At 41.2% G+C, this 23359-nt stretch overlaps 1 protein-coding gene across 5 annotated transcripts in view; it reads right to left on the bottom strand.

Moving 5' to 3' along the window:
* The window catches only part of LOC139636271 (protein phosphatase 1 regulatory subunit 29-like), a 265139-nt gene that overhangs the window by 140451 nt on the left and 101329 nt on the right, over positions 1 to 23359 (bottom strand). For 3 of the 5 annotated variants that reach the window (XR_011694377.1, XM_071504167.1, XM_071504171.1), the window contains exons 2-4: positions 19278 to 19593; positions 1049 to 1094; positions 771 to 919 (exon numbers count right to left, since the gene is read on the bottom strand). The gene's annotated coding sequence lies outside the window, so the exon portion shown is untranslated. The remainder of the gene's footprint in view (positions 1 to 770; positions 920 to 1048; positions 1095 to 19277; positions 19594 to 23359) is intronic. The other 2 variants (XM_071504169.1, XM_071504170.1) reach the window with 2 other exon arrangements.

Here is a 23359-nt window from a genome sequence, read left to right on the forward strand (position 1 = left end):
TTTTCAAACTAAAGCGTACACTTCAACTGATATTGAAGCGCGTTGATCTGCAGTTACTGCAGGTAACACATCGACTTTGATCAAGCACATCACACAAGCCCACGTCAAATAACCTGAACTATCACTTTAAGCTCTTAACAGCAATCGACTAAAAAATGTTGACTTGTTACTTGAAGATATAGTTTTCGATTTTCATCTGATTGTTTTTTTTTTTTCTTTTCTCCCTTTCCTCTTACAGCTTCATGCAAACTTCCATTTGGATGTTTACAAGGTAACATTTTCCTGAATCGATGAGCAGGTTTAATGATCTGCATAAAAGTCATGTCATGTGACCTGTTACATTCTTCAATCTTTGCCTCAAATGTTGTTGCATTTGTGAATCCAATACAGACAATATTTGTATTTAAATGTCAGAAGTGTCATGTGTCTGTAAGGGTGCAAGTGTGTGATAATGGGGAGATGTTGGAGGTTGTGTAGCTTTAATTACTTTTCCTGCTGTTTTGTTTCGAGGCGCAGAGCCTTGTTAAAAAAACACAAGACTTCAAAAGTGAAAGTTTCTTCAACTCTCCTGCCAAACAGTCTGTAGGCCAGAGAGTCAGCCTGGCAGCCGGCAAGCTTGTCCAGCACCAAGAGATAATCACACACACACATGTCTACACACATGTCCACACACCAGTAATCCAGTTTGTTATGTTGCGGCTGATAGGCAGCGCCTGGTGAGCCCAGTGACTCACAGTCCGTATTAGATCTGGATGGCTGAGCTTCCTCACCAATTTGGTGGACATCTCTCTCCCTCTTTCTCCCAGTCATCCGTCTTTTCCTGGCCTCTATCTCCGGCTATCTCTGCAAGGCTTTATCCCCCTCTCCCTCTGTCCACATACCTTTTCACCACGGCTGTTTTCACCCTCTCATCCTTTCCCTGCCAAGCAGACAGAAACATGCAGGAGGTGGACAATCTCAGCACGACCCAACCAGGCTAATGCGACAATGACGCAGTGAAACTTTTATCAAATCACTGATGTTGAAATGATATTAGAGGCGCACTTACTGTATGTCTGCCTCATGTTGGAGAAGCTGACTGAATGTATTATGGTCTGAAAACAGAAACATTAGGACTTAAGGCTTAATCCATTTCCACCAACGTAATGACGGGTAATTACATGTGTGAGCTGCATCTCCAGGTTCATAAAACTGATGATGACTGATGACGCTTAATGTTCAAATGTTGTGACTTGACCATTTATTAATATTAAGCCAGAGGCCTTGGTGATACATATTTATTCATGGATTAGATGATGATGCAAATCCTTTTGCTTGATTTGCACTAATCAAGCAGGAGCTGTGTGTCTCTCATTAAGGGATGTAACCAGTAATTTTCTTGATGTACTGCATATGATAAGTTGACATGAGTGAAGATGCTTGTGTATCTTGTTAGGTTAATTATCACCTACATGTGTGACTAATGAATCTGATGGAACATATTCTGTATTTTTGCTTTATGTGGTTGTTGATGATGGATGCTATTAAACAGAATTGATCCAGGATAAAAGATAAGTTCTGGAGTCAGTCTGTGCTGAAAACTTCTTTGAGATCTGTATGTAAAAACCAAGAATAAGTGCTATGATATTACCGGGCGTGGAAATAACGAATTGCATTTACTCTCATTACTGTAATAATACAGTAAAAAAATTATACTACTTAAGTATTATACATCACTACATTTTAATTTGACCCAAAAATGAAAAAACTAAACTCAGCAGGTGCAGCAGAGACGGAGCTGCTAATTGGATGCGCCACACGACGACCGTGTTAAGTGTCACAAATGGCTCTGGCTAACGCTAAACGCTAAAATACAGAGGAGCGCAGTGAGACAGAGGCTGAGTGGGCTGTTTATAATTTGCATTGTGAAGTAGGATGCGCTGCACTTGGAGCAGACTGAGGAGGACTTTGTGGTGAACGAGACGCAGAGTGACGTTAAGACGTTAAGTGTGTGCAACACTGTACAGTATCAACAGCAACGTAGCATTTTTCTGCATTTGTCAGCTGCGCTTTGTCGCTGTGAAGTTTATGTTGTATGCACATCTCTTTCCTTTGCTGCTTTATTCTGCTGTTAATTCTATAATAAGTGGCATCTGTTTGATTTATGTATTTTAATATTGCCACATAAAGTCTTTGGACACCTGCTGTGTCGTGGTGTCTCCCATGTATAGAAGGTAGGCTAAATAACTCCTCTCTGTATAATGCAACACAGCTGAACAGAACCACTCACTACATCCTTAAAAATGATCATACAGTTGAATCAACAAATCTCTATATCAATTAATAATATTAATAAGACAGAACTGTTATAAGATCACCATATTTTTTATCCCTCCTCTTTGCCCTTTTAAAAATGTAACGCAGTAATGTTTACAACTCAACTGACATTCATTGTGTTTGTATCTGAGTACATTTCTACACAAGTAATTTTACTTGTACTGGAGTAAACATTCTTTTATGTGACAGTACTTGTACTTGAGTACAATTTTCCAGTACTCTTTCCACCCCAGGATATTAATGTTTTTCCTCGTCGTATCACATTTTTATTTATTTTTATTTTATCTGCTGCAACAACTCAATTTCCAATGTGAATCTGTGAAGTTAATTCAAGTAGGTTTCAGATCTTCCAGTGGAGAAAAAGATCAAAATCAGATCAGTCCATGCATGCTGCAAAAACCAAACTTCCTATTGAAAAGAAAGGGCAGGGAAGAGGTGTCAAGCAGGAAGCTGTATCAGGATGTGAAGCCTTAAGCCGGGATCATATTACACAATATCTGTGTCTTTCGAAATGGCCCCTGTGTCAAATTAGGCATCATTCATTCATGAATTCTTGGCAGAGAGATGTAAGCAAAACACTTGTTGGACACTAACCAATCATGGCCTGCCATCTTTCACGACTTGAGTGATGTAAATAGGTTGTCGGGAGGGAAGCTCCGACCTCACCGTTGCTCCTCGCAGCACCAACAACAAACAAAACAAAATTTAAATGTGTAAGTGCAGCTTTATGAACGAAAGTGGACGTCGCTCAGCTGTGAATATGAGATCTATGCTTGTCCTTTGCGGTAGGTAGAAAAAGGGCCAGTTTTTGGGTGTCCAAACATCACATCCACAGGTGTGAACAAAAGGTGGAATGCTCCTGACCTGAGCGTGATAGTTAAGTGGTTACTCTGCATGTTCACTGAGATCAAATAAAACACCATTTTTCCATCATCTTTCACACTGCCAGATTTACAGCTGTGTGTAAGAGTGCTCAGTTCCGTGCATTGATCTCTCACAACAACACATGCGGGATAAAATGAGATCTGTACCTGAAGCTCAATTTCGTTCCCGGCGCCTGTTATGGGGCTGATATTGTGTAGTCCGGCCCAGGCATCGGTCAAACGTTTATTTAATTCAGCAGCTGTACACTCAACAAGCACGTTATTAGTGCACACATCTTGTGGGATCCATGCCATGAAGAAATATGTCTGTTTTGAGAGCAAAGGGAGGCCCTGTGCAGTATCGATGTTCTAATACAGTGCTCAGTGAGCGTATGCATGCAAGTACACAAAGTAAGAAGCTGTTTATGCTGGTTCTGTCAATCATACACAGTGTACTCTAGTTCTGACTAAAGTTAGCTTCCTAAAGAGGTCAGTAGTTACTCTTTAGCTGGTACAGTCTGATATTCGTATCAGACCATAGATGTGGATCAGAAGCCGATTGACTCATCTGCTGACATAAGAGTTTAAGATGCAGGGGTTTGGTAGCACCGATCATTTCTGATTTATCAGACAAGCAAAAGGAGCTGGTGGGAGAGGAAAATCGGGTCCTGACTAAGGCAGCGTGAGAGATGCGAATGATTGCACAACATGGTTAATTTTTTATTCCTTCAGGCGCACATACCACACTAAGCAATAAAAACACCTGAGTAGAAAGGAAGCATCTCATCCTCCACTGAAATATGTAATTCCCAAGGCCACATTTTTCTGTTTGTGGAAAACTAAAACACTTCCATCACATCACTGCTTTCACAGATTGCTCGTGGTGTGATCACAGTCCTGGACAATACTTCATCAGCAAGCTGCCTCACCCATGACTCCATTAGCTGTAGCCGAGATAGCTGCTGAGTCAAGTTGTTCATCAAGAAAGAAAAATATTTGTCCTTTGGTGGAAACGAGGAATTGGTATTCTGCCCCCCAGACATTTTTAATTAATAATTATGACACATTCCAGTGAAGTTCTGTCTTGTTTGCAAAAGTTATCTTATACTGCCAACAACCTCTGCATGCTGTGCTGCATCCAGTAGCTCTTTATAGTCCCGTACTTACATACAGTAAATCTCTGCATCTTTCACCAAGACGGACACCAGTGGGTCTCCACACAGAAAAACTACAAAATAACAAAATGCATGTTTCCTGAATCTGTCCCCCAAGACGACATGCTTCACTTCTCTGTCACTGTAGGAATGGAGCTGAAGTCACACCCAGTTTTAGTAAAAGTACCAGATCACACTGCGTAAATATTTTAAGTTACCCGCTACACATGTTGTAAAGTAAACAAAAAAAATACTGTGATTAATATTTTGTTTAACATGTCTTCACACATGAAAAAAAACTCTGAAAAGGTGTTGGAAGCACATCTACACTTCCTCGTTGAGAAATTCTCGATCAGGCCTCGTGCCCCACCCACCACTGCGTCTTGCACTAGGTTGACCGGTGAGAGAGCAGCGTGTACAAAGTTGGTTAGCATTAGCAGAAACATCGGAGCGATTCAGTCACATGTTTGAGCCTGATTCAGACCCAGACTCAGATGAGGAGTCTGTTGAACCAAAATCAGCGATGATAAAATTAGCTTTCCAGCTTGTAACTGGCAGCAGCTGACACAGTCTTTGTGCAAACGCAAACTCTTGTCATTGCTACACTGCAGTTTCAAGGCGGAAATACTTGACCATTATATGTCTTGTATCATGTAAAGAACACCATATTGACATTTGGCCTAATTGTTGTCACCATTGTAGGGTTGTGCCATCAGCAGAACTCCAAGCTCCAAGGAGCTCCAAGCTCCTGTAAGAGCTCTTACCTCATGTGTTTTGTTTCTTTGTCTTTCCACTTTGCAACATCTTCATACATGTATTCCCCTACACACTAAATGCTCATTTATACTGTACATATTCTCCACATCTCTCCTGTTATTTGAACATTTTTTTGTTTAAGCCATTTAAGATGCAGGATCTTAGTTTTTTGTGATTCTAGCTTGTGAACATTCTCATATTTGGATAAACTAGGTGTTACCAGAGTCATTTGAAAATCATCTGTGTGATATCAGTCATCTCAGATCATCACTGCTGGGTTTGGTGAAGCCAGATAACTCAGACACAGCCTGAATGTAACAGCCTGTCAAGCTTCTGCCACTATCAGCCCCACATTTAATGACAACACAACAATATGCACGACCATTTATCAAACACAGACACATCCACAAATATTTTATTTACACTTTGCACATTTACAGCTTTGTCTTCTCCTTCCGCCACCTGTTTTCAGCTTGTTTTTCCACTGAACCTCGCTCAACATATTGAGTTGTTAAAATATTTGCTCAGCAGATGTTAAACTGGAGGGCTAATTGTGCTCTACAATAAAATGCTCAAAGCTGTAGACCTGTTGCCCCATTAGGATAAAATGTGTTCCTCATGCACAGTGTGACGCATTGGTTAAATGCTATGGTTAAATGTCACTTCTTTGAAAGATTGTCCTTTGGCTGAACAACTTAAATATGCAAATACGTGCACACATGTGGAGATATAAATACATGTAAGTGCTTTCGTCATTAACCACAGTTGCTCTCTGTCTCTGTCTCAGACATGCCAAAGCCTCCAGCTCTTTTTAATGATTCTGCTGAGGTGATAAGTGTGATTTGTCATTTTACAGATGCAACATTCTCGCCTAAAGGGTTGCAAGTGCGCCTACACGAGTTCTCATACACACCACCCAAACGCACACATAACACGCATCTCCATCATCCCCAGCCTCCACGCATCATGCCGAGGGGAGCCTGGCTGGGTGTCTTGTCTGCCCATGTACAAGCTCTCGCTCTCTCTCACACTCTCGCTCTCTTGCTTTTTCCCTCTCTCCCTCTCTCTCTCTCTGGGGCGACCATGACAAGACAAGTCTGCTGCTTGTTAGATGGATGGCAGTGACCCCGAAGGAGGAGGAGGTGACTCAAGGAAAGAAAGAAAGAGTGAAATGCTCCAAGAGTCGGCAAGGGAGAAGGCAAGGGACAAAACAGAAAATACAGTACAGACCAGACAGACACAGAAGACCAGGTTCCGAGAGAATAAGATGGGGAAATCTGAGTGGGGAAAGGTTGGAGATAACACATTTCGCTGCCACCCCTAAATTTATGATTGTCAAGGACTCTTTCTCCAACTCAAAAACACCTGGACTTAAGAAATTCTTGGCCCTCGCATAAAAACTAGCTGACTTCTGCAACATCGTCCCATGATTATTTTGAAACACCTGAAAAGAGCAAGCCAATGTACCTTCGCAGCACTTTGCATTGTGGTAAGTCATCACTTTGGATTTTGGAGAAGTCACCAGAATATTCATAAAGTTATTATCATCACAAAAACCATAAGATATCCAGATCAAATGTGCTTTTTAATAACAAAAATTCATTCTGTGACTTTCGCTGCTGCTGCATTCAGTTGAAGTGGAAGAGTTGAAAGTTTGAAAACTGATGTGTACAGTGAGTTTTTTTTTGTTTTGTTTTTTTAATGTACCATGACAGACTCCAGAAACTTATGAGTAGGGGCTATTAGCCCCCCCCCCCCCCCCCCCCCCCCCCCCCCCCCCCCCCAAAAAAAAGAGGTAACACTAGTAACATACAAACACCTCAAATAAATTTTTTCTGAGGTCGGGTGCCGCGTCATGTAAATGTATTCCACATACGACAGAAGGTGTAAAGAGAGGATTGATGATTCTGTCTAAAAGTTTTCCTGACAAGTTTGGCCTGCAGTACTGATGACAACACAATGACAAATATAAATAAAAGATTTTTTTTTCTTCCTCTACAATTCTATTTGTTCTTATAGGCTACGCCAGGCTGACGCAACCTATATATTTGCTAAATTGCTTCTTTACACACTTGTTTTCAGTTTAATGTTCTCTTATTAATACTAACCTCTGGGCATATTTTAATAGCAGTTGCTCATGTTGACTGACATTGTACTGATGTTGTTACTTGATCTCCTTGCATTTATTGAATGGATTTAGCGCATAGTACTTACTTCAAGGTCTCCTACTGCACTGAAGCTGTAGTGATGTCTCTCACCTGTAAGTCACTTTGGATAAAAGTGTCTGTCAAATGAGTAAATGTAATGTAATGTTAATTTAGTAAACAGGTTATGTGTTTTACACCTTAATTTTTTACTCTACTCTAGATGTATATTCTCACTACATTGATTATTGTGTTGCCCTGCCTATGACACCCTAATGTTGTTCTTCTACTTGTGATACACTGTTTCTTCCCAGCACAACAGACAATTTTGTAGGTTTTTATTTTAAATAATTGTATGAAAGCAACTTTGTCCAACAATGGATAGAAGATATCATGAGTAAGTAGAGGAAAAACAATCTCAGAAAAAGTGCAAGACAGTGTACTCACCCGTGTAAATTGCATAAACACCCTGTAGCATCTGCATGACCTCCCTTTTACATTTTGAGATGCGGGTAAACAGTATTTACCCTTCATTACACCTCTGCTTTCACATTGCTACACATGTTACAGTGCCATACACTGGGGGTTCATACCACAGATTGATGCCTTAACATTTACTATGAAATGGGAGAGAAAACATATGAGAAAGGGCAAAAAGACAGGGAGGGAAGTGGTGGTATGATTAGTAGCTCAGATATGAATTATAAGCATTCTCTGAAATGAGATAGGAAAATAGGAGAGAGAAAGGAAGAAAGAAAGAGAGCACTTGGGGTGAATCATTATGCTGATGTGAATTAATGCCCGGCTGGATGAATGCATCACCAACCAGTCAGTAAGAAGAGGGAGAAGATGGGGGGGGGGGGGGGGGTGATGAGAGACAAAATGAGAGAAGAAGCAGAGAAGGGGAGGAGAGAGTGAGAAAATGATAGCAGTGTAAATTAAGAGGCAGACACAGAAGGAAGGTGAAGAAAGATGGGATGAGGAAAAAAGGTGTGAGGAGAAAGGTGAGAAAGAGAGGGAGGGGAGAGGGAGAATGCGAGAGACTGAGGTTGACAGAGGAGCACAAGCTTGAAGGTAGAGGTGAAAATAAAATGAAGGCACGAAGTGAGAACTAAACCAATACTGTAAATAGAAAGCAAAAACATGTCTCTAAGTAAAACCTTGTTATATTTGACATCCCGCCACGCGCCTGAAGAGCTTTCCTTGGTGGGCAGGACCTAGTTCTTGTGAACTGGCTATAGGTTTTACCATTACTATTACATCATCCCTTCCACTATACATAGAGATTGGCAAAACTGACATTTGCTATATATTTGAGGATGCTGTGATTGATTGCTTTGACATTTCCTTTCCTCATTTCATTCTCTCCTTCCTGACATAAACTCCCATTGGCATCCTTCTTGCCTAAATCACTGTCAGATTTCATTTTTGTAAAGTGTTAAAAAACTTCACACTCCGTGAACCACACAAAACAGGCATTCAAAGAATTGAACAGCCAAGAACTGCGCAGGATAAAACTCGATGACCTAGGTACATGATCAGGGTAACTAAAGCACTCTTGATGTTAAGCTGGATCAAAAACATAAAGGCATGAAGCCAGACTAAAAACAATATATTCCTCTCAGGTGACATTATATCTGGTTGTAGAGTCTCAAGTTTTAACAACATCTGACTGGGCGACAACTGGACTTCAGTTGTCTGGAGAGACCAGATTTCTGACCTTAACCCCAGTCACACTACAGTGGACATGTGCATATGAACAAACATAATAGACATAATCTACAGTGTTTTTAGAAATACTGATGAAAAGTCAAAGGGAAAATAATCTTTCATCAATTTTAATGTGTTTTACTGTGGAAACTTTGATGAAAACTGACACAGGAAAAGGAGGTGAGGACAGATACGCAGAGAAAATGACAGAGCTCTGTCTCTAGTGATCTCCAAAATGCCATCAGACATCATGAATCTAGAATAAAGCAAAGGAAAGTGAAAAAAAATGACATCCCATTTTTATCTTTTACTTTTGGGAAAACTAAAGGTTTGGGAGGCCAGGATTTACAAGACTGGATGGTTAAACACCTCACCACAGCCCCATAATGGTGAGTCTGCGGCCCAGAGACAGGCATGGAGCCCTATTCTGACCCCTGAGAGATAACAACACAAAGAGAACGAAAGATATCAAGCAATCCACCGAAGAAAGATACACAGAAAGACAGAGAGAGAAAATCAAAAGACAGGTAAAGGATGATGAAAGAGAGACAGAGAGTCTGGGACACAATGAAAGGTCATCTGTGTGACAAAGTGAAGTAAATGAAAAGAGACAATGTAAGGAGGTAGGGGGGAAGGAGTCAGGAGATCGAAGAACATGGAAATGAAAGAAAATGAAAGGGGAAAGAGAAGATGAGCAGTGTGACGAGTGGAGGAATCAGAGAGATCTGAGAGAGGTCTGTTGAACAGCCTGGCATCAGTCCACCGGGGCAAATGACTGGCTTGTGTCACATGTCTTTGGCATTAGAGCGATTTCAGTGGCGATTCTGACAAGACAACATGGATAAGCAAATAAACCGAGAGCCAGACATGCCAAGGGCACAGAGCAGGCACACAAAAAAGAATGGATGGAAAGACAAAGAAGAAGAAGAGACAAACTGAAAACCAGGAGAGAATAACCAAGAAGAAAGAAAAATAATAGAGAGTCAAGCTGATAAAATCTATAGCAGTTTAACATCAAGTCTACCTATCAGTTAATCAACATTTCAACAAGGCTGAGGGTCTGATGTGCATTAGTAATAAACATAATGTGGAGCTGAGGCTGATGGGAATGTCAACAGTTTTGCAGGTATTTTGTCATAAACTGAGGAAATGGGCAAATTGAAATTTAGACCTGATGGTGGCGCTTGAGGATAAGTTAAGGAATCGCCAAAGCAATTGCAGCTCATCCTGAGGGTGACACGAATGATTGCACCAATCAATCTTGAGACATTTGACTTTGAGAGTCAAAAATGTAAACCTCACTGTGGCGCTAGAGGGAAAAGGGATCTACAGGATTCTTCCTTACATGGCAGTCCACCCAGTGGATGCTGAAATGTTTCAGTCTGGACCAAAGTAGACAGACCCAACCCCAGCTCAAGATGGCAAACTGTCTCAATGCACAGAATCACATCTCATAAGACTTGTTTCATAAAACAACTTCATAGATTTTAAAAAGTCAACAAGTTGCAGAACAACCATATAGGTAATTTTTTTCAACCCTCCTGGAATAGTGGACTAGTGCCACGATAGAGGCCAGATCTCGGTTGTCATGGTTAAAATAATTAACACTGTACCAACAGTGGCGCAGCTACTTTCGTCACCATGGTTCCTGTAGCAACGGCCATGGCTTGGTTAGGTTTAGGCACTAAAACTACCGGTTAAAAAGATTGTGATTTGGGTTAAAATAAGTAAAGTTCTTTTTGTCAAACTGTCATGGTTAACAGAAACAACTAAACTGCTACTTTCACGCAGTAATCGAACTCTGCTCTCCTTTGTCATAATCCTGTGTTTTGTTGACCCATCCATCCACCCCAACCTCCTCCTGACGCAGACTTTGTCGCTCTATATATTACATCATGTCCTGTCATAGTTACTACAACCACTAGATGTCGCCTAACAACAAAACGTAACTATGGGTTATAGTAACCTGCTGCACAGACGACCTATGGGCTCCTTTTTAACAGGAGGAGCGTCTCTAAAAAGTAACACTTACATTACCTTCAGTTAGCATGGCTGTCTGTGATGACCCAACGGCCTTCCTGCTGTCAAAATCAAGCACATTTTCTCTTAAATGTAAGCTTTGCATTTTCGTGCTTCCTTTAGTCATGGCTCTCCTCAAACTGAGCCTCCATTTGGAGGAGAGGGATTGTTGTTTATCTGTATTTCTGCCATGTACAGTGGATTGTGATAATTCTCTCATTCCCAGTGAACAGCAATTAAAAGACCATGATGACTTGGCAAAATAAACGAAGACGTATATATATAGATAAGTAGTAAAGGTAACAATACCTGGACTGATATGTGAGAGGAGATCAAACTGATCATCAATTACAATTGTGCAAGTCACAGAAAGGACAGAGGAATAAGGGGAAGCAGGATTTCTGCAGCCAGGCAGCATTTAGATGTTCTTGTCAAGAGATTTTGACTTTAGGTCTTAAATGATATATCACAACACGCAGAGATAATTGGAACTTAAAAAACTCACTGAAAGTCCAAGAGACACACATAAAAAACTGAACAGGACTTATCGGAGTTGCAGCAGCAGAGAAGATGACACCAACCAACCACAGACAGTAAAACAACAGTCTGCTTAGACTATGATTCCCAAACTTAAGGGTTAGAAGCCACTGGAGCAGCAGCAAAAAACAAGAAGAGACTCCTCTGGGAGAGGCAGACATGAAACGGGGACAAGGAGGAGCAAATTAGAGATTTTGAGAGGAAAAAAAATAAAGGGGAAGAGGATGGAAAAAAAGATATTAAAGGGACTAGGGAGACAGTTCGGAAGGCAAGAGAAAAAGAGGGAAGACAGAAGAGGAAGGTTCGTTTTGAAGATGACAACCCTCTAACCTGTAGCTGTGAAGAAAGGATAAGAAAGGAGAGGAGGAGGCGGAAGCTAAGGTTTTGTTTGGACAGTCGCAGGTTTACATGGCCACTCTCTAGTGAGACTTCAAAAGTATCTTGTCCTGTGGATCCGCAGGGGAGGCTGTAAAAGGGCCTAGTCGCCATTAAGTGACAGGGGGGACAGGGAGAAAGATGAAACATACAAAAGAGTGAGTAAAAAGTGAGAAGAGTAAAGTCTCCTAAAGGAAACACTCATCTCTCAGTTGAATGATTTATGCCTAAATTTATTCTTTTAATTTAGAATCAGCTTGATCTCACATTCAGCCTCCTCCTCTTTGTCTTTCACTGCTCCCAACTCTGCATTTTGTTTCAAGAACCTGAAGCTAATTGAATATATTCTGTATCATGCCTGTCACATAAAGCATCAGCTGCCTGTGCCCCTGTTGCTGCATGACTATAACATTTTCATTAGCTCCTTGCAGTGCAGTGTAGGATTTCTTCTTTAAATTCTGCTCCAATTTAAATGCTTGCGGCTATAGCTTGTAGTATATTCAGTCATGCTTCCCTTCCTTCCTGATAAGGGTATTTGTTTTATTTTGTAACTTCACATTGTTTAATTTGGGGTGAGCATGCTGTTTTTTGTACCTGTTCAGCTTCTAACACTATGTTATGAGTGTGATAGTCGTTGCTGCTGTAATAGAGCAATTAGAGATGCTGTTTTCCTTATCGTCCTCATTCTCTGAATTGCTCCTGATCTAACTATTCACTTCTTTTTATATAGTTTTGTTATAGTGCTGGGTTGCATATCTTTCTCTCTGTCTATTTCTCTGACACTGCAACTGTCTCCTTTACTGGCATTTCAATGTAAGTGCATCTATTCTATCTTCTTTGCACGTTCCTTCCTTCACTCGCAGCCTGTCTGTCTCCCTCCTTCTTCCTATCTTCTCTTTCTCAACCTCTACATCCCCTGCGACAGAGCAAACCCTTTAATAATATATCAGCTCCTCCGTCTCTCCAGGCAGCGGTGGCAGATTCCTACAGGATTCAATCATGGCCGCGCTAATGAGATTAGCATGGCTAATGCACATGGCTCTCCCTCCCCTCCTTACCGCCTTACCTCCCCTCCCAGCAGGCACTGCAACACAGCAGGAGGGTATCCAGGATTTGTGGGTCGATTGTGGAGTGGCTGAACTAGGAAAGCCCCGCCGGCTCCACCTGGGCTTCGCTGCAAGGTGCCGGACGAGAAATGAACATCCCCAGTGAAGGGGTAGCAGGAGCGAGCTAGCCAAGTGGAGCAGAGCCTCCTGATGAAACGTGGCCCATGGCAAGTTTACGTCTGCGTGTGTGTGCAAGAGGGAAGGTTGCGTGGAGAGTGTTTGGCAGCTTTCCACAGCCTCTCCCTGTGTTCGAAAAGCCATGGTAGAACCTGGCACTCCAGTCTGGCAGAATGGAGAGGAAGAGTGGGGGGAAAAAATTGGATGGATTGAAGGGATGGAGGGATGAAGAGGTGATGAAACAGATTAACGAGACCTCCTGGGGGCTTATTGTTGAGCCTGCCTCGTCCAAGCCTCGACCACATTTCTCTAAACGCTGGCTTCTAAAGCAAACGCAGGCGCAACATTTGCAGCTTATAAATTTAGCGTCCGCTTTTATTCAGCATGACTTGGCAATTGCAGCAGTGGATAGATAAGCCTACAATGATATATCACCAACATTAGAAGCAATACAGTGACTCTAACCAACACACATACAAAGGCAGAGGGAGCAAGTAGCACGATTACTTCAACTTTACATCCTGTATCCTTAAGTTGTGTCTTGATCCAAAGTGCATTCCAATTAAGTGGATGTGATTCTTCACAGCTTTGATTGATTTCTCAGTCAAATTAGCTGATTTGTTAATCTATCAGTGAACCGAAGATGCATTACCCAAAGGTCCCTGACGCTTCCACTCAGCTTAAAGATATATTATTCAGAGGGATGCAACTATCCCTCATTTATGTTACATCGCTCACTCATTCACTCACTCACTTGGGACAAACAGTAGCACTTAAATATTCATAACTCAGAATTAAAGTGCATTACTCAACATGAGACTGGGTGAAAGATGATTAAGGAAGTGGAAAGGTGGAGAGAGCTTTGGTTTTGCATTACTCAAGATTCCCATAATGCACAGAAGTGTGCAAGTGCAGAACACACACACACACACACACATACACACACACTGAAGTCCTTATCAGCAAACAGTTATTTCTCCCCAAATACAGCGGTGCTGTCACAGTGAGCTATCGCCATGGTGATCAGGAAGATGTGACGTGAACAGCAAGGATTTGAGAGGTGATGTTGACTTCTCACACACGATGCTTTCTGCCTCTATTACACAGCTACAGTATACTGTAATCATAGCACACAACACAACATGCACACCGCCCTCCAGCGCTCTCTCACACACATACTTGTCGGTACTTCTGCACACAAACCACATACAAACAAACATTTTGACCCGTTCACACTCTCACACACACACACACACACACACACACACACACACACACACACACACACACACACACAGTGCAATAAGGACACTTTCTCCAAAAACATACACACACATTCAGACTCACCTGCGGCCATCCATGCACTCTCCTTGACACACACATACTTCCACCACCAAAACCTGCCTACAGTTAGCCCACAGCTCTGTCGATGCACATGCATCCAGACTTGCTCACACACACACACACACACACTCACAGATTTGAATAGACAACTGGTGATGTGTTGTGTGCTTCTCAAGGTGAACACTGAGTAAACTTGCCTCTGGCATTTAATCAAGTCACGTCAGGATCACAACAACACGTTGCATACTAAAAAGATGGGGCAGATCACACTTGTCTGTTCTGCAGTTCACACATGCGTGAGGTGAGCAACTCTATGAGACATTTCTATTGATTTAAAAAAAAAAAAATAGAATTCTGTACATGAAATTAAAATGAATTTATTGCCTATTCCAGATGTCTCATCCAAGTTAATGAGAGTAAATCTTGGCTTTCATCAGTATAATGACCAATATTATAAGGACACATGTTGTTATATTATTCATACAATGCAGTAAAACATCCAAATGCCTCATGTTCTATATCCATTTGTTCATGTCCATTTGTGCTAGCTGATTTTAGTACTGATAAAGACTCCATCTATTCTACAATTAAATCACAGACATTAAGAACTAATTAAAGTTCCTCTCCAGATATGTTTTAAGCCATGCGAAAATATGATTAACTAAATATGATTTATATTTAGTTTAATGTGATTTTCCCACTTAAAGAGTGAAAAAAATTCAAAAACTGGGGCTGGAAGCAGATCCACACTTCCTCCCTTCCTGAGAAATCTGGATCAGGAGGCCTTGTGCCCTGCCCACCACCTCTGCTCACACTAGGTTGGCAGGTGAAAGAGCAGAGAGTATCAAGATGGTTAGAGGAGGAGGCTTTTGTGATCAAAGGTCGCAACAAGCAGATGTATCAGAACAGTAAGCGTAGTTAGCATCTTTTATTTGTTCATGTTGTGCATGAGCCTGTAACTGGTAGTGGCTGACACAGTGTTAGTTGTTGAGCTATTGCAAACTCTGGCTCCCTGTAGGCTACTGACAAGGTTTCAGGGTTATTTTGCCCTGAGCCCCTTCCACACAATTTGAGTGGATTGGTTCCTTATGTTATATGATATATGAATCCCTGGTTGTCGCAATCTGTTTTTATGAGACTGTCATTGGTTCACTGCAGTTCCAAGGTAGAAATGCCCGATTATGGCGTTTTTCTGCTTATTTTGTCCATGATATGTCTTGTATTATAGAAAAAACATCATATGGATATTTTAACAAGGATATAAACTTAATTTTCGTTGGAGGGAGGCTTGAAACAGGTTGTCATAAAGCACGGCAACTCAAACAAGCTGAATTGCAAATGTAATTCAGATGTATCTTAAAATTTATTCTTCTGCAGAAGTGATATTAAAGGCATAGACGCAATGGAAGTTTTCTGTAGGCTGCATGAACCAAATTATGCAGAAGTTCAAAAACATAAACTAGATCCACATGCTGCCAAGCGAACTGGTGTAAGCTCCGCTGCTGGCTTCATTGCAGTCTCTAGCAGAAATATGTGCTATGATTGCTGTTCTGCAGAGCGCACACATTTACCACAGAGAAAGCAATAAAAACTCCAGGAGAATACTCTGGCCTGCAGTTACTGTGAACACCCGAGTCCAAAAGAAGCCTTGTGCCAAACACAAGAAAAAACAGTAAGAAACAAGAGCTGGGAAATGTAAACTCCTGTCGTCTGTCCAACACATTCTGTTGTAACATCCACTCGAGACAAAAAGAGCCAGGTTGGGTTTTAGTCACAGTAATATTTCTGAATGTCAGAGCTGCTCATGCTGACAAATTTCATTGTCTGATGTAAAGCCCCAATGAAGGGAGAGTCAGGGAATCTTTCAACTTTATGAACAAATAAGTTGAATAACGACATCAAGTGGGATTTATTTCGAAAGGTTAAGAATGATCAGCCGTTGTTTCATGACTCTTTAATCTTGATGAGTTTGTGAGTTAGCTACAGGTCCTGTTTTTTGTCCATAAACAAATGAAAAAGACACAAAAAAACAAAAAAAAAACACGCATGATCCATTTTTGGTGCCAGTTGCCCGGCAACAGTTGAATGCCCATAATATTAAGTAGCCACTCTTCCATGTTGAGGACACAACTTCTCAAAGGTTGCACTTGCTTAGCGATTTAGAGCCCAGTAGCCGACAAGTAAAAAACTATGCTTGGGAAAGTCTTGAGGAGTAAATGAGACGGTGACTACGTACAAGGCTCTGAAAAATCCCACTGCAGGTGACCGACTGTATAAACTTTGAGATCATTGTTCTTCGTGGGAAAACAGGCGAAGCAGATGATCAGTATCATGAGATTAACAAACAGGGCTTAAACATGCAGCTGGCCATATTTGTGTGGAGGAACATTTATCATTCCAAGTAATTAAGCAGCTTCCACACTGCGTGCCAGATGAGCTTTGAGAGCTCTGTTTGATCAGGTTTAGGTCCTTATTACACTTCTGCAGGTTGTCTCCATGCCCTCAGCAGGAAGTGAGACATATTTCATTGCTTTCAGGTGACTTGAAATGCCTCAGTCAAATGACTCAGCTGCATGCCATGCTGATCCATTAGCACCAGACCCTGATGGGACTGATCTAAGAGAAATCTGTTGCCGAACATGGCAGGAGAAAGCATGTCTTCACAATAAAAGATCAAAAACCTTGACACAATGGAGAGCTTCGGCATCCTGATATTGTGTAAAAAAAAAAAAAAAAAATCATTTACAGCACATCACTTAAAAAATCTACAACCAGAGCGGTGTCGGGTACATACCTGCAGGAGTCTTTATACTGTGTTTTGATCTTAATCAGATTTTACACTGTTAAATTAGGAAATTACTCATTAAATGATGATGAATAAGTGAATTCAAAGCAGATCTGAAGGTTTTTAGCTGATAAGCTTTCTGGGAAAGAAAGTCAGTTCAGCCACATGCAGCTTTTCTGGGTTTCTGAATATTAGGTCACACATTTAAATGCAGATTAAAAGCTGCAGTTTCATGTACATATGATTTTCAAACCATCCAAGAAGCCTTAACAGTCTAGTCTACACTTTAAGTATAAGATATATTTTATTGAAAAATGTATTTCATATTTAAACTAATGTGTGTTAGAAACATATTAACAGCTGGTATTATTGTAGCTGTTAAGTCAATATCTATATCTCTATAAATAGACTCAGGTGGTTAAAATGGAAACTTACACACATAATGAGCCTGAATGTGTACAGGAGGACTGACTGAGCGTTACTGTTAGTACTTTTTTACACTTTTAACTAAATGTCTTATTGTCTTGTTTGCCCTACTTTGTGATTGTCTGCCCACCCGACTGTGTTTCACCTGTGTTATTTTACCCTTGCCTCCCTAGTGCAACTCTCTGTCTTCCCCTCTGTCTTTGTCTGTTTACCTCCGGTTTTGCTCCCGTTGGTTTTCTTCCGTTTCCCCTCTTCCTCCCATTTCATTCTTCATTTAGATTACTCGAGTCCCTACCTGATCGTCCTTTTTTTTTGACCTTTTAGGTAAGTCTTTTGTGTTGTTCTTTTCTTTAATAAATCTCTGAACACCACATGCCAGTCTTTGAGTTTGCATATGGGTCCAAGCATCTTAAATTCTGACAGGATGTCAACACAATCATGGGCAGAGACTAAAGATTAAATAATATAAAAGACTGCATGGTAAGCCCGGAGCAAACTTCACACATATGCACTTTCTTATTTTAAAAATTGACACTTTATCGAGCTGCTATTTGTCATGAATGTTGACAGAAACTGCGACAAAGCGGATTTGAGCTGATATAAAATACAATGCTTATTCAGTTGTCTCAATGGGATATCAAAGTGGGATAGTGGATTCTGTGCAATTCAGATGCAAATATTATGTATAGAAATATACCGGCAGTAATTTTAACCATAGAAGTTGAATTGAATTGGGACACAAATGCATAGAAATCTGTGTTATGATTTCAGCTTGTGATTGAGTTCAGAGCTCCAAAAAGATAAATAAGGATGGTGAAACTTAAAGACATATTTATTTATGAACAACAAAAAATACAGCCCAGTTTCCCCTTGCAGAACTAGGACAGAGCCTACATTTGCGAAGAAGGATTTTAACCCAGTAGTGTTTTCAAAACAAGAACACTTCCTACTGTAGAACTTTCAGCACGGTGCCGAAAGTGGGACAGAATCGTAGAGGACACGGAGGAAACTCAACCTAAACCAAAATAACCACAGAATATAGGCTGCTGCTAAAACGCGACACAGACACTGCTGTAGTTTCATCTGAATGCCAGTGAATGTCAGCATCATGCATCATGACAGCACAAAACTTCAACCTGACAATGACGTAACCAAAGCTACCGATATGTTCCTGCCAAAATGACAGATCCAGGAAATATATGGAATCTAAGAAGTCTTCTCCATTAACACACCTTCCAAAAATCACATTGTTGTCATGCCTAGGGATCAGCACTGGCTGCTATGGCAACAGACATCCCCTTTTGCCGGCCGGGCTGCTTTGGCGAGAAATTGGTTGTACCATTTAAAAAAAAAAAAAAAAAAAAAAAAAAAATCCTTCACATGCTGGTGCGTTTCAGACTGAAATGCCATTGGGCATTGTCAAGTGCTTTTGCTAAAAGGAGCTTCAGTGGGTGAGCCGTCAGCTAAGGCTGGCTGCTCTGTCAAACCCTGCCCAAAGCACTGGACTTATTAGAAACTCCATGCCTCACTAGAACTGAATAGGAGTCAAAATGACAGCCGATCTACACAAGAATGTAATGGGGGGTGTTCATATGGGAGAGAACAGCGTGGATTGACTCACTCACCTCTACTTTAGTAGATTAGGAAGAGAGAGAGAAGTCCTGCCACGTCGGGGACGTCGAGGGCTGGGTAGAGCTTCACTGAGCCTCCTGGGTGTGAATGGTACTGAGTTCTTTACATGTGTCAACAAGCTGTCGTTTCAAAATGATGAGTCTTCTGCTATTATTTTCCCCGGGCGAGGCTAAAATGGTCGTCTTGGTGGTGGTATAGTCTCTGTGCGTTGCGTGCTCCGGTTGGATCGGATTTATCTGCGTCCACTCAAACAGGTTGAGTCCCAGCAAATGGTTTTATTTGCCAAAGCAGGAAATCTCAGAAGTAGAGCTGAAGGAGAGAAGGAGAAGAGAGTCAGAAGGAGATGTTAGTAAAACTTTAAATTACATTTGAGTCAGAGAAACATGCAGGGAGAGTGGGGGGTGGAGATAAAGATCAAATCAATGCAAAACTTAAATTAACCAGACAGCCTTGATTAGGTGCGCATACCAAGTGTCCTTTTCCTGATTGAAAAATTGTGTTTGGTCAAATACTTCCTAATATTTATTAGCAAATTCCATACCTGATTATAACAAGACTGTGTCTGATTATGTATGCAGGCACTGTGTCTGTGTTTGACTGATAAACAGACCGAGAAGACAGCTTCACCTTTGAAGTTCACAGCTTCTCCATCTTAAGCAAGAACAGATTGTAAAATGATTGAAAGCTACAAAGATGATTATTATTCCCATCAACATACGGAGGTTAAATTGTGACAGTTAAAAAGACGCTCATATTAAGATATTAAATATATTAATAAGTGGGCAACACACCAAATGAAAGATAGACCATAATAACACTCACATTGCTACAGGCAACCCTGTGACAAATTCTGTTGCCTTTCCACATTTATTCTCACTGTGGTTGACGGACGTGGGGAACAACTACGTGAAGTGAACTGAGGAGTGTCTGCCCCAAAACCTGACAGTACTGAATTATAAATGATCGTTTTAATTAAAGGCACATTACACTATATTTCCACTGGCCTTGTATCGATATATCTCCCAATGTTGGCAATCACAATTTCCCATTTGGACCTCACTGTCAAATATGCAAACACACACTCTGTTAGAGGAGGAAATGCACTGCACAAAGGAAGTAATGATAGCTTTTCATTCAATCATGTGATCCCAACAACTCCTTTGAATTAAATGACAACATACAATCCATCGTCTGTAATTGCTCCAAAGCACAAATGTTTTCTGATTTGAAGTCCCCAAACAGCAGGACAACATCATTTGTCAGTCTTCTCCAAAACTGTGTCACTGTCTCGTGTGGGTTCAAGTAACTGAGCCTGCTTGGTGAAGGTAAGGGAGCAATAACAGTGTTGGTTTAAAGAAACCCAAGCTAATGTTAGTCACAGGAAGCAAACAGTGGTCTCTCGTTTCGAACAGAGCTGTTTGGCCCTTCCAACTCTAGAAAGCCTTAGCAACAGTGACTGGTCCAGATTAAACTGAGCTTGGTCCAAAGACCTGAAAAACATGTCTCACATGTCCAACCACACAGACAAAGCCCCTTTTACACTGGTCAAAAATCCTGATCGGCTGTGATGTAAACAACACCCAGGTGAACACGTTCATTTGTGCCTTTTTTTTTGTGCAGTGACGTCTTTTGGAGCACAAACACTGTAAATACACCTGGCACCTGCCCAGCACGTTGCACGGCAGCTACACTGCACTCAAGGATGAAAGTGTGAGCACAGCCCCGAAATAAGTTTTAAAACACACAATCACTGTCTGAGGCGTCTCTCACGGAGCCGCCGACACTTACAGGAGCAGAATCACGGGGATAAGACACAGCAGATCCGTTTTACCAGTCTGTACGTCAGCTAGCAGCTCACTCTTTGTCCCCTGTGTTTGCATCTGTAGGTGTGCGCTCTACAACTCCATGTGATTATATTGCTGTCTGCAGTTGTGTGTGTGTGTCCTCTCAAACAGAAAGGGAAACTCAGTTGGCAGCGTTATTTTAGCGGGTTTACCCAAATAAAAAAAAAAACCCACTTACCCACTACTTTTGATGTAAAAAGGAATGGGTTAACCACTGGCCCACGTTTACACAAACTTGCCCCACATACGAACATATCTGCTTGAAAGGTCACAGCACACTGAAGCAAGATAGCGCCAACTCATCTGGTGTAAAAGGGGTGGGACCACAGCGGCATTTCAGAGATATTAAGTGGTTTGAAGAGAGAACAGAGCGGAATCTACTTCCTCCATCTGCGTGTAAATCCTCTGGCTTTAAGTAAAGGTTAGACGAGAGAGGTTCATAGGGAGCGTTGAGTGTGAGATAGAAAAGAAGAGAGAAGAAAGGAAGGGGTAAGAGGGTGGATCAGCTTGACAGTTAAATGTCAGAAACAGGAGGTTACTGACTATTACCTCATGAGGATGGTGGTCTTGTGCATGTGTGGAGGTGGCATGATTAGGGACAGCAAAGAGCAGGGTGGGTGGAAGGAACAGCGGGCAAAGACAGAAATGGTAAGTCATTAAGCAACTGAGACTTTAACACAGAATACATCTGCTTTAAAAAAGAAACTGAACAACAAACAATGGTTCATCAAGGCGCAGACTCCAGAGAAAGAGTAATAAATTAAAAGAAGCTGTGAGTAAGTGAGAGAAAAACAGACCAGCTTTCTCTGAAGTAGAACAGTGGAGGGAAGAGAAAAAGACAGTGTCGATTCAGGCCAAAGTAAATGGGTGAAAATTATGTTTTGATCCACTGCAGTGCCCAACAGTCAGCTTGAGGCCATAATCCATCTAGGGACAGAGAAATGGTAAGATATAGAGGGAAGGAACAGGGGTTGGTTGGAGAGGGACAAGAGTGAAAAAGGTAAATGGAGTCTGGGGATGAATGAAGAAGAGCGTGAGTGCAGCCTGTTAGACCAGCTGAAATGAAGATGGATCCACACAGAGAGCTGCTGAATAATTTACCAAGAAGAGATGAGGCATCAAGTCCACATATGTGCAAAAATAAAAATGGCCCGTGCCTTTGCTAATTCAAATGACACCAACAAAGAAGAGTCATGATTAGCCACAAAGACTTTTCACCATTCAAATTTGCACTTCTATACCATGGCCTTTAAATGTCAGAAAACTTAGTCCCTGCTGGTTGCCTAATGCTACATTTAACTGTCAGTGAATCAAATCTAAGCAAATCAGTGGCTCTGCATTTATAACAGCCTCCTAATTGGCTGTTATGTGGCTTAGAGTGGTTGCATCTAAACTTCTGAGAACTGATAATTAACTGGCATAATGTGAACTGAACTTTTATGTTGTGTTTGCATGCGATGATTCAAAGCCTGTGTGTGGCCTCAGAAGAGATAAATCCCTTTGGCCCAATTACCTAAATTTGACATTAGTTTATTTGAAATGGAGAAATGTTTTGCCATGTGCATTAATCTGTACAATATGGTTATCCAGGGAATTCACAGGACTCCCGGATAAAGCATGTGCTGAGTATCAGTATGGAAACTGAGATTTGTAGATTGAAATCAGGGTAATTCTTTCCAGTGTCTCTGACCTATGTTCATTTTACTATGTTTTTATAGCCTATGTTTTATTTTAGATTTAATATCTCTTTTATATCTTTGATTATTTAGATTGTCTATAGATTGTTGTTGTTTGTCGACATATTCCTGTGATCTACATGTTTGCGTAGCTGCAAACCAAATTTCCATCAGCATAAAACTGAAGTTAAGGTTGAAAACTGCAGAAAGTATGAATGAATAACTGCATGAAATAGTAAAATGAGAGCAGGAACCAGCACCATGGCACCTCCACCACCTCTTCTTTTGCAGCTTGGAATTTATTTTTTAAGGTTTCTGGGTGGAGCATAATGAAGCAGGGAGAGGGAGGGTTGGGAGGTCTCTAACTAGTCCTAGCTTGATTTTCAGAACTTGCATTTTATAGCTTCAAAGGAGCTATTTTTCTCTTGCTATGTAGCCAACATTTTCAGCTTTGTACTTGCTAGTCTAGAGGAGCGTTATTCTATTACTTCCATTCTCCTACTGAAGTTAGAATGCTAACCAGCTAGCCCCGGCCTGACTGGCCTGTGTCGCCAC

The sequence above is a fragment of the Trachinotus anak genome, unplaced genomic scaffold (assembly GCF_046630095.1).
Source record: "Trachinotus anak isolate AG129_WGS33_773 ecotype Australia unplaced genomic scaffold, CSIRO_AGI_Tana_v1 ptg000019l, whole genome shotgun sequence".
In the NCBI taxonomy this organism is placed as follows: domain Eukaryota; kingdom Metazoa; phylum Chordata; class Actinopteri; order Carangiformes; family Carangidae; genus Trachinotus; species Trachinotus anak.